Source organism: Lissotriton helveticus, chromosome 3_2 (assembly GCF_964261635.1).
Source record: "Lissotriton helveticus chromosome 3_2, aLisHel1.1, whole genome shotgun sequence".
Taxonomy (NCBI): Eukaryota; Metazoa; Chordata; class Amphibia; order Caudata; family Salamandridae; genus Lissotriton; species Lissotriton helveticus.
In genome coordinates, this window is record NC_136062.1 from 502479246 (window position 1) to 502488930 (window position 9685).

At 45.6% G+C, this 9685-nt stretch overlaps 1 long non-coding RNA gene across 1 annotated transcript in view; it reads left to right on the top strand.

Annotated features, from left to right (window-relative positions):
• The window catches only part of LOC144826383 (uncharacterized), a 187281-nt gene extending 178063 nt beyond the window's left edge, over positions 1 to 9218 (top strand). The window contains exon 4 of the long non-coding RNA XR_013609809.1: positions 9200 to 9218. This is a non-coding gene — a long non-coding RNA (uncharacterized LOC144826383). The remainder of the gene's footprint in view (positions 1 to 9199) is intronic.
• Positions 9219 to 9685: the final 467 nt, after the last annotated feature.

Sequence of the window (9685 nt, forward strand, 5' to 3'; positions counted from 1 at the left end):
CCTCTGCCTCCAGGTTCTTCACATCTTCGATCCAGGCTTGGATCATACTGGACACTTTCCACTTGGACGGCAGCAGCACTTTGCCATTGAAAACGACGACGAAAACCCGACACCAAAAGACACCTATGCACCCGGCTTCCCTGAGTGAGGTAACTTGAGTACTCCGGTGCTCCCGTGGGTGTTGATTCTAGAACCCCTCAAGTCTGAAGGAGTTTGCTCAAAGTCCTCTTCTAAGTGTCCCTTTATTTAAATTTCCAACCACGCCTTTCCCCATAGAAGTTAATGCTGATTCGCGGCTGTGTTTAGACACTGCACGCGTCCCCCGTGGGTCCCCTGTGTCACTACCATGGGTGTTTCTTTGTGGTCCCAGCACTTCTACAGGCTCTAGGCCATGTGTCAAGTCAAGTTGTGGTACTTCTACCACTTTCTTAATATATGGTTTTTGAGGGCTCAACGTATATTGTGCTAATTTACTGTCTGCTAAATAAGTTTACTGAATGTACTTTTGCCTCTAGCCTCATAAAGAGACTAGAGGGATGTGTTTAGAATAAATACATATATTTTATATATGTACCTGGTGTGGTTCTCCTTTCATTTGGTCATTCTTGAGATTATAGACTGGTAAAACAAGCTGCTTTACATTCCTTCAAGACTTAGCCTGAAGGCTGCTCTCCACAGCTACCCCTAGGATAGCTTTCTATGAAGGACATCCTTGGTGCTGCTGTGATCACCTCTCAGGTATACGGACCCCGGTGTTTTCACCTCCGTGGTCCTCGTCTGATCTGACCGGGGGTCGATCCTCATCTGAAGAGTCTTTGGTGCATGGATCCCAGACACGTTTCTCTGTGTGTTGTTGGCTAGTGAGGTACTTACAAACCAGCCCAAAAGTTCTACTTTTTCGTTAACAATGGTGATAGGCCATCTAGGAAGATGCATCACGTTGTAAAGCCCTGTACCGCATTATACCTACGGCAGGTATAATGTATGCAGGGTTCAAGTTCAAGAATTTATATAGCGCACTACTCACCCAGAGGGTCTCAAGGCGCTTGGGGAGGGGGATCATTATTTATCAAATAACCAGGTTTTAAGTTCTTTTCTGAAGGAGATGTGGTTCTGTGAAAGGCGGAGGTGAGTGGGGAGTGAGTTCCAGGTCTTGGCCGCCAGGTAGGAGAAGGATCTACCTCCCATGGTGGATCTTTGGATACGCGGAACTGCGGCAAGGCCTTGATTGGACGATCTTAGTTGGCGGGTGGGTGTGTAGAAGGACAGTCGTGTGTTGAGGCATTCGGGTCCTAGATTGTAGAGGGCCTTGTGTGCGTGGGTGAGGAGACGGAATGTTATTCTTTTGTTGACGGGAAGCCAGTGGAGGTTTTTCAGGTGGCCGGTGATGTGATCTTGGCGAGGGATGTCCAAAATGAGTCTCGCTGATGCGTTTTGGATGCGTTGGAGTTTTTTCTGTAATTTGGCTGTAATTCCGGCGTAGAGGGTGTTTCCGTAGTACAGTCTACTCATGACTAGTGCGTGGGTGACAGTCTTTCTTGTCTTGGAGGGGATCCAGCGGAAGATTTTTTTGAGCATACGGAGTGCGTTGAAGCAGGAGGATGAGACGGCGTTGACTTGTTTGGTCATCGAGAGTGAGGAGTCTAGGATAAAGCCAAGGTTGCGTGCGTGGTCTGTGGGTGTGGGTGCTGAGCCCAGATCCGAAGGCCACCATGAGTCGTCCCAGGCAGAGGGGGATGATCCTAGGATGAGCACTTCCGTTTTATCTGAGTTAAGTTTTAGGCGGCTGTGTTTCATCCATACGGCTACTTCTTTCATACCTTCGTGAAGATTGGTTTTGGCGGTGTAGGGGTCTTTGGTGAGGGAAAGGATCAGCTGGGTGTCGTCAGCGTAGGAGATGATGTTAAGGTTGTGTTGATGCGCGATGGAAGCGAGTGGACTCATGTAGACGTTGAAGAGGGTGGGACTGAGTGATGATCCTTGCGGTACACCGCAGATGACGTCGGTGGCCTCTGATTTGAAAGGGGGAAGTCGGACTCTCTGAGTTCTCCCAGCTAGGAACGAGATGATCCAGTCCAAGGATTTTCCTTTTATTCCGATGTTGCTGAGGCATTGTATGAGGGTGCTGTGACAGACAGTGTCGAAGGCAGCGGAGAGGTCGAGTAGGATGAGGGCAACTGTTTCTCCCTTGTCCAATAGTGTTCGGATGTCGTCTGTCGCTGCAATAAGGGCGGTCTCGGTGCTGTGTTTGGCTCGAAATCTGGACTGTGAGGGATCGAGGGAGTTGTTGGATTCGAGGAAAGTGGCGAGTTGGCTATTAGCGGCTTTCTCGATGACTTTGGCCGGGAATGGGAGGAGGGATATGGGGCTGTAGTTTTTAAGTTCAGAGGGGTCTGCTGTGGGTTTCTTCAGGAGGGCGCTGACTTCGGCATGTTTCCAGCTTTCTGGGAAGGTAGCAGAGTTGAAGGAGCAGTTGATGACATCACGGAGATGGGGTGCGATGATGGAGTCTGCTTTGTTGAAGATGTGGTGGGGACAGGGGTCGGTTGGCGAGCCAGAGAGGATGGAATTCATTAGGCGGATAGTGTCTTCAGTGTTTATTGGGTTCCAGGCGCTGAGGTTGTTAGAGGGCGGTTTAGGTTCAGAAGGGGGTGGAGAGGATTGTTCGTGGGGACTGTTTTCGAAGCTGTTATGTATGTCGGCAATTTTGTTGTAGAAGAAGGAGGATAACGAGTCGCAGAGGTCTTGGGAGGGAGTGATGTCGTTTGAGGCTGCGGTGGGGTTGGCGAATTCTTTGACGATGTTGAATAGTTCTTTGCTGTTATGGGCGTTGTTGTCGAGTCGATTCTTGAATGCTGCTTTCTTGGTGGATCGAATCAACTGGTGGTGTTTGCGGGTGGCTGTCTTGAAGGTGGTCATGTTGTCAGAGGTTGGGTTTTTTCTCCATGTTTTCTCGAGAGTACGGCATAGCTTTTTGGATTTCTTAAGGTCATCGTTGAACCAGGGGGCCTTTTTGCTGTTTTGTTTGGTGTGATGGTTTTTCAAGGGTGCTAGTTCGTCAGCGCTGTGAGTGATCCATTGTTTGAATTTGATGGCAGCATGGTTTGGGTCCGATGAGAGAACGGGTGGGTTTTGGTTGAGCGATGTGAGGAGTTGGTCGGTGGTGATTTTGTTCCATTTTCTTCGGGGAATAGGTTGTGGGGGGTTGTGGGTTGAGGTGGTTTTGTAGCTGAAGTGAACGCAGCTGTGGTCCGTCCAATGGATAGCTGTGGTGCGGTCGAAAGAGATGAGTTTGCTTGAGGTGAAGATTGGGTCGAGCGTGTGTCCGGCTACATGGGTGGGGGTGTCAACAAGTTGTTTGAGGCCGAGATTGGCCAGGTTGTCAATAAGGGTGGTGGTGTTGCTGTCGTTTTTCTTTTCCAGGTGGAAGTTGAGGTCTCCTAGTAGAATGTAGTTCTCGGAGGCGAGGGCATGTGGACTGATGAAGTCAGTGATATCTTCGCTGAATTGTTTACGGGTTCCTGGTGGTCTGTAGATGAGGGTGCCTCTAAGTGCGGTGTTAGGGTCGGTGTGGATCTGGAAGTGAAGGTGTTCGGCGGTAGCAAGGTTATCGTCGGATCTAGTCGTGATTTTGATGGAGTTCTTATGGACGATGGCGATTCCTCCTCCTGTTTGGATGGTGCGGTCTTTTCGGATGATCTTTTAGTTGTTCGGGATGTCTATGGCGATGTCGGGTGTTGATGATGCGTTCATCCATGTTTCAGTAAGGAAGGCGACGTCCGGTGATGTAGTGTCGAGTAGATCCCAGAGTTCGGTGGCGTGTCTGCGGATCGAGCGGGTGTTAAGCAGGATGCACTTCAGGTGGTTAGGGTCGGAGCTGTGTTTGGAGTCAGTGATTTTGGTGGGGGTCTTGATGCAGGCGAACTTGCAGGAGTGGCAGGCGAAGGGGCCGTGGGTACGTCCTGGGGCAGCTGCGTAGTATTGTGATGTACGTCCGGGTTTAAGGGCTAGGAGGGTGGCGGCGTCATACGTTATGCGGGAGGAGTGCGGTTTGCGGGGACCAGGGTGTCTGGCGTTGGGCGCGGTCCAGGCGCGGACGGGCGTAGACGGGCTTACCTTTGGCGCACCTTCGGCGCGCATGGGGCGCGATTGCTGCGCGTGAACGCTGCGCGCAAAAGCATCTGTCATATATGGATAGTGGAGGTGGCGGGCGAGGGAGGGTCAGCTGGGAGGCGGGGGGCGGGGTGTACAGACGAGCCAGGAGGCAGAACGACAAACAGCAAAATGGCCGCAAGATAAATAGATTGATTCCAGGCGCAGGAAGATTATAGTTACAGCAATGAGCACTGGGAGCAATGAAGCGCTATGATTATATGAACGCACTGAGGAATATGTTCTACAAAGTGAAGCTTACCATTTACTACAGGCACATCATATGCAATTATGACAGTGAGCACTGATTTCAATGAAGCGCTGCGATTTAAGTCAGGCACGGAGGATATGGGGTTCAAAGCGCCACAAGGAAATGCAACAAGCAAGCAATGCGCGATGAGAGCAAAAACGAAGCACAGATACTCAAGTGGCCAGGGAGCGTGGTGGGGCGACCGCTTCTGAGTGATTCAGGACGGTCACCAGGGTGGGCGTTCCAACGTAAGAAAGCCTTGTAAAAGTGTGTCACTTCTACGACACCACTGCGTCAAAACCTTACGCCCGCTTGAGTAGTGACACAGCATAACAGGAATAGGCTTAGCAGATATAGCTGACAAAGTAGGTCTTCCCTTATGACCTATGCAGATGATTCTCAAATCATCTTCTCACTTTCTGATTCCAGTTCATTGGCTCCCTCCAATCTCAAATTGGGTCTTACTGATATTTTTGACTGGATGACTGCAAACCAGTTAAAACTTAACGGAGATAAGACGGAGGTTCTAGTCCTAGGACAACATAAAGATCTTTGGAATTCCTCCCATTGGCCTACTCAAATGGGAAATCTCCCAGCTCCGACCAGCCATGTTCGTAACCTTGGTGTGATTGTGGATAGTACTTTATCTATGAACCAACAAACTGGAAAATTAGCTGCTCTATGTTTCACCATTTTGAAATGGTTGAAGAAAATTCTGTGGAAGCTGCCTGTCTCCACCCAACAGACCGTAGTCAATGCGCTTATAACATCTCGACTTGACTACGGAAACATCCTCTACCTTGGGTCAAACAAGGCCGTGGTACGTAGATTGCAGTTGATACAAAACTCTGTGGTCAGGCTGCTTTGCAAGGTCCCTAAAACATCTAGCATCTCTGGCCATCTACGTGACCTACCTACACTGGCTCAGGGTGGAGAATCGCATTAAATTCAAAGCCCTGAGCTACATGTTCAAGATAAAAGCTGGTACCGCCCCCAAATACCTCCAAGCAGTAGTGCATTCTTATGTACCTACACGCCATCTACGATCTCAAACGGCAGCTAATTTCATTGTGCCAAGGTTTAAACTTTCTAGTGTAGGTGGGAGATCTTTTTCCTATTTAGTCTGGAATACACTTCCCACCTTCATACGGAAAGAAACCAACTATGTACGTTTCCGAAAAAATGTCAAGACATGGCTATTTGACCAGTAAAATCTATGTTAGGTTTTGTTCTGCTGTTTTGCTCTGTCTTGGCGCCGGGAAACCCTTTTTGGGTAGCTGCGCGACTTATAAACTTAACAAATAAAATAAATAAATTCCGAAGCATTGCTGTTGTTGTGTCGTGCTTGCAACACGACTCCAGCAATGCATTGCTTTTATGCCAACAGATGCGTCACGCATCTGTCATTCCTTGCAACATGGCGTACCACATTGTAAATGTGACGCATCCATGGTGGCACTAGGGTTTTTTTGCGTGACGCAAATTAACTGACGCATCTCTTCTAATATGTAGAGATGAGTCAGTTCTTGTAATTCTTCCCCGCAGTGTGTTACATTATTGTCTGAAGATCCAGTTATGTAGGTCACATCGTCTGTTCGGTAGCCAGGGAATAGTATCGTTCAGCCCTTTTCTGCTGGTCTCCAATTTGTACAACCATCTTTGTTCTTTTTCTTTCTGCATTTGTATCCACTTTTTTAGTGTTTCCAAGATGATCCACTCCAAATTGGTCTTAGTCTGTTGATGTTCCAAGAAGTGGGTACTCATTTGTGTGTATGTTGGATATCTCTTTTCTCCTGTGGGGAAGTTTGACCAAGACCAAAACAACTTCCCCACTTGAGAGAAATGATGCACAACATCTGGGGCCTAAAACCCGTCACAGGACATTTTCCATGTGGATCTAGCTCGCTGTGCCATCTAACCACAAAAGTACAAACCATCAATCTAAGAAATCACATGAACTGGACAAAAGGAACATACACCAACTGCAATAGAAGCCACATCATTTACATGCTCACATGTCCATGCCAGCTCAGATACATCCGATGACATGTAGTTAAGCAAATGTATGCAAAGGAGAACATCGCAGCAATATACAATGTGCTAGAACAACATAATTATGTTGTGGGGTTTTAGGTTTAAACCTGTAATAACTGATAAAACCCCACTGAAAGAGAAATAGCCCTCACCAGTGAAAATATATAAACACTGAAAAAAAACCTGCACAACCACAAACTAAATGCCATTCAAAGAAAGGAAAAAGAGAGTGAAAGAGTCATTCTTTTCTTCCTGAAGGGGCCAATACAATGTAACTTTGTTATACAAGCTAGCATTAAGAAAGACTGGGCTTACATTATTTTGCCACTAAAATCTTGTTTCTTCTTCCTTTTTCTTTTTTCAGTTTTGCGGTCTTTGATCTAAAGATGCAGGGTTTAGAAGCATGTTTCGGTCTCATTTAATTATTTTATAAACTGTAGAGAATCAGGAAATATCAAAATAATTTTTTTTAATTTTGTCTGCGTTTCATTCTTTCAACATAGGTAAAATGGCTGGTTTCATAAGAATTCTTCCCAATATGTACCATTGCATTTACCCACAGAGAATAGGTAAAACCCCTTGATACATCAACCCTCAGTGTCTAGTGAGTCAGTATTGATAGTAGGTGAATTGCCAACACCTTGGGCTTTAAACATTCAATGCAAGGTGTAGTGAAAAGTATATGTATAAAGAGCGCTATCACCAAGCATCTGGGATAGTGGTGAAAACATGACACCAGACTTTTGGAAAACATGGAACACAGTGCCACTTGTAATGCTGCTGCAAAAAGGTTCTTTCCAAGTTCAACAAAGATTGGAGTGATATTGTTTATATTTGCAGTGATTCAGCTATGTGTATGAAAAAGTTGTTTGATGACCTGTCAAAATTGATACCGAGCTGAAGTGCTTCCCTGTAAGAGAACCTTGCCACTTGCTAGCTGGTTTGCTGAAAGCATCTTTACAATCTTCAGAGTTAATGAGGAATGCGATTGACTTTTTAGTCCATTCTGGTGCACTGTTTTGTTATGAGCGGGAACTAAAACACAAATATTTCTCCTGTTGTGCTTTGTGTGGCATCAAAGAAAGAGTCATCCCAACTGTGTCATTTAGCCGGTGGTTCACAGCCCAAGGGGCTATGAATGCTATATTATCCAAGTGGCAACCGTTCACAGAATGTGTGCTTAGTGAAAATGCCAAAGGCAAGATATGTGAGGAACTTTGGTCGCATATTGAATGTGATGTGAAAAAGTACACTCTACTGCATTCTTAGATTTTACAGGCAATAATAACTGCTGTAGTGGACAGAATAAAAAACTAGAGTCTGAAAAAATCCTTGTCTGCCAAGTGTTCAGCATAATTGGTGTAGATGTGAAACATCTCCTTGAGAGTAGGTTGGGCGACACCTTTAGTGACTTTGGCACTGCCACATGTTCCATGTTACAGTTCTTGCCACTTGGTAAGCTAAGCAATATTGAAGAGCAACACAGTAACTTTTATTTTACAATGTATGAGAAATGGCTTGCAATGATGCATAGAAATGTCCCTTCACCACCAATGGCATTTGAGGTAAATGAAACCTTACTATAGTGCTCTGTACAAGTTCTAGATCCCTTCAGTAAAGGTGAATTTCCTCCGTAGATTCAATAGTGCTGCTTAATGTTTGACCACTTCAATAACTCTGAGGGAATAAGTGCCCAGCTCAATGCAAATGTTGCAGAACCTGCCCAGAGAATCACAATCTTCACGTGCACCGGTACTGGCATGGAAAGGTATATCACTGTCCAGGGTTAACAAATTGTGTACTGGCAGTTTTGGCATTGCCCTTCTCAAGTGCCAATGTTGAGAGGGCCTTTTCACAGAAAAAAGTTTACATGGGAAGGAAAGAGTGTGTGCACATGAACGAAGACTCACTGAAGATGTATTGTATGGTATACTACAATAAGTTTAATTTGCAAAAAACTATTTGGATCTCAAATACACTGTACGTACACTGACTATATACCATTGACTATCAGTGCAGAAAGCAGGCAATAATAAAAGCAAAACGTACAATAAACACCGGAAAAACACTTTTTCTCTTGTTTTAAGTGGCCCGAAAATGAAAAACCACTGATAACAACTGTTTTTTTAAGGTATTGAAATCACTTGACAACTCAGAAAAAATAACTGAATTTACAAAAAATAGAAACTGAAAACAGGAAAGACTAAACCTAATATTTTAAACTAGAAATTCAGCAGGTATAGTTATACTTATCTCAAGCAACTATGACTCCTGCCCTAAGGTAAATCGTGCATCCACTATGCACAGTTTTCCCATCAATAATTCCACTGCAAATGTTGTGGTGATATTACTAATGATGTCTTAGAAGATGTCATGAGTGATGTAATATGTGGGGTAATTAGCAGTGCACGGCCAGCGTGTGAGGGCTCCGGTCTCATGCAATGGAAACGCTGGCATGCAGAAAACTCCAGACCATGGTGTGTCTTGATGAGGTGCATTAAACCCCCAACTAAATTAAATGTGATTGGTGAGCTTCCGGTTTGTGTAACTGTCTTGTTTGTGACTGCTTCACATATCAGTCTGGAATCTTACACTAAGTTGTTGGGAGTCCAGCAGCGGTCACGGGGCTCCCTTCGGACCCTGTCTTGTTTGATCCCAATGTTTTTAGCTTCTTTTGTTTCTCCACAGCTTGTTGTGTTAATATTGTGTCGTCCTCCCATGTTGAAGCCTTTAGCTAATGCTGTTCTCTTTTTGTCCTCACAGGGTGGAGCCAGTAATGTGGTAAGCAGACTTTACTACTCTCCTCCTTTACAATCTGTACAGCTCTAATACATAAGGTTTGGAGGACGTTAAATCAATACAAATGCCACCTGCAGTGAATATGAAAGTAGAATCATTAGAATACTGTATGTAGATATGGATGGGTGTGGTATCTCTAGGGTGAGAACTCAGCCAAAGACGGTGGAGGCCGTTGCATGGTCAAAGACAAGCATGAAGTCAACTCCCTTGAGGCTGAGGTGACAGTGGAAACACCAGGAAACCAGGCCACGTCACTTAAGGGGTTTAACCCTCTGGAGTCCCAGGGGGACAGTAAAACACTAGGAAGTCACGTCATATCACATGTAGAGTTTAACTCTTTAGAGGCCCTGGGGACAATGGAAAAACCTTGACATCAAACCATATCACTTGTTGAATTTAACTCTCAAGATGACCTGGAGACAAGGGAAACACCAGGAAACCAGGCCGTAT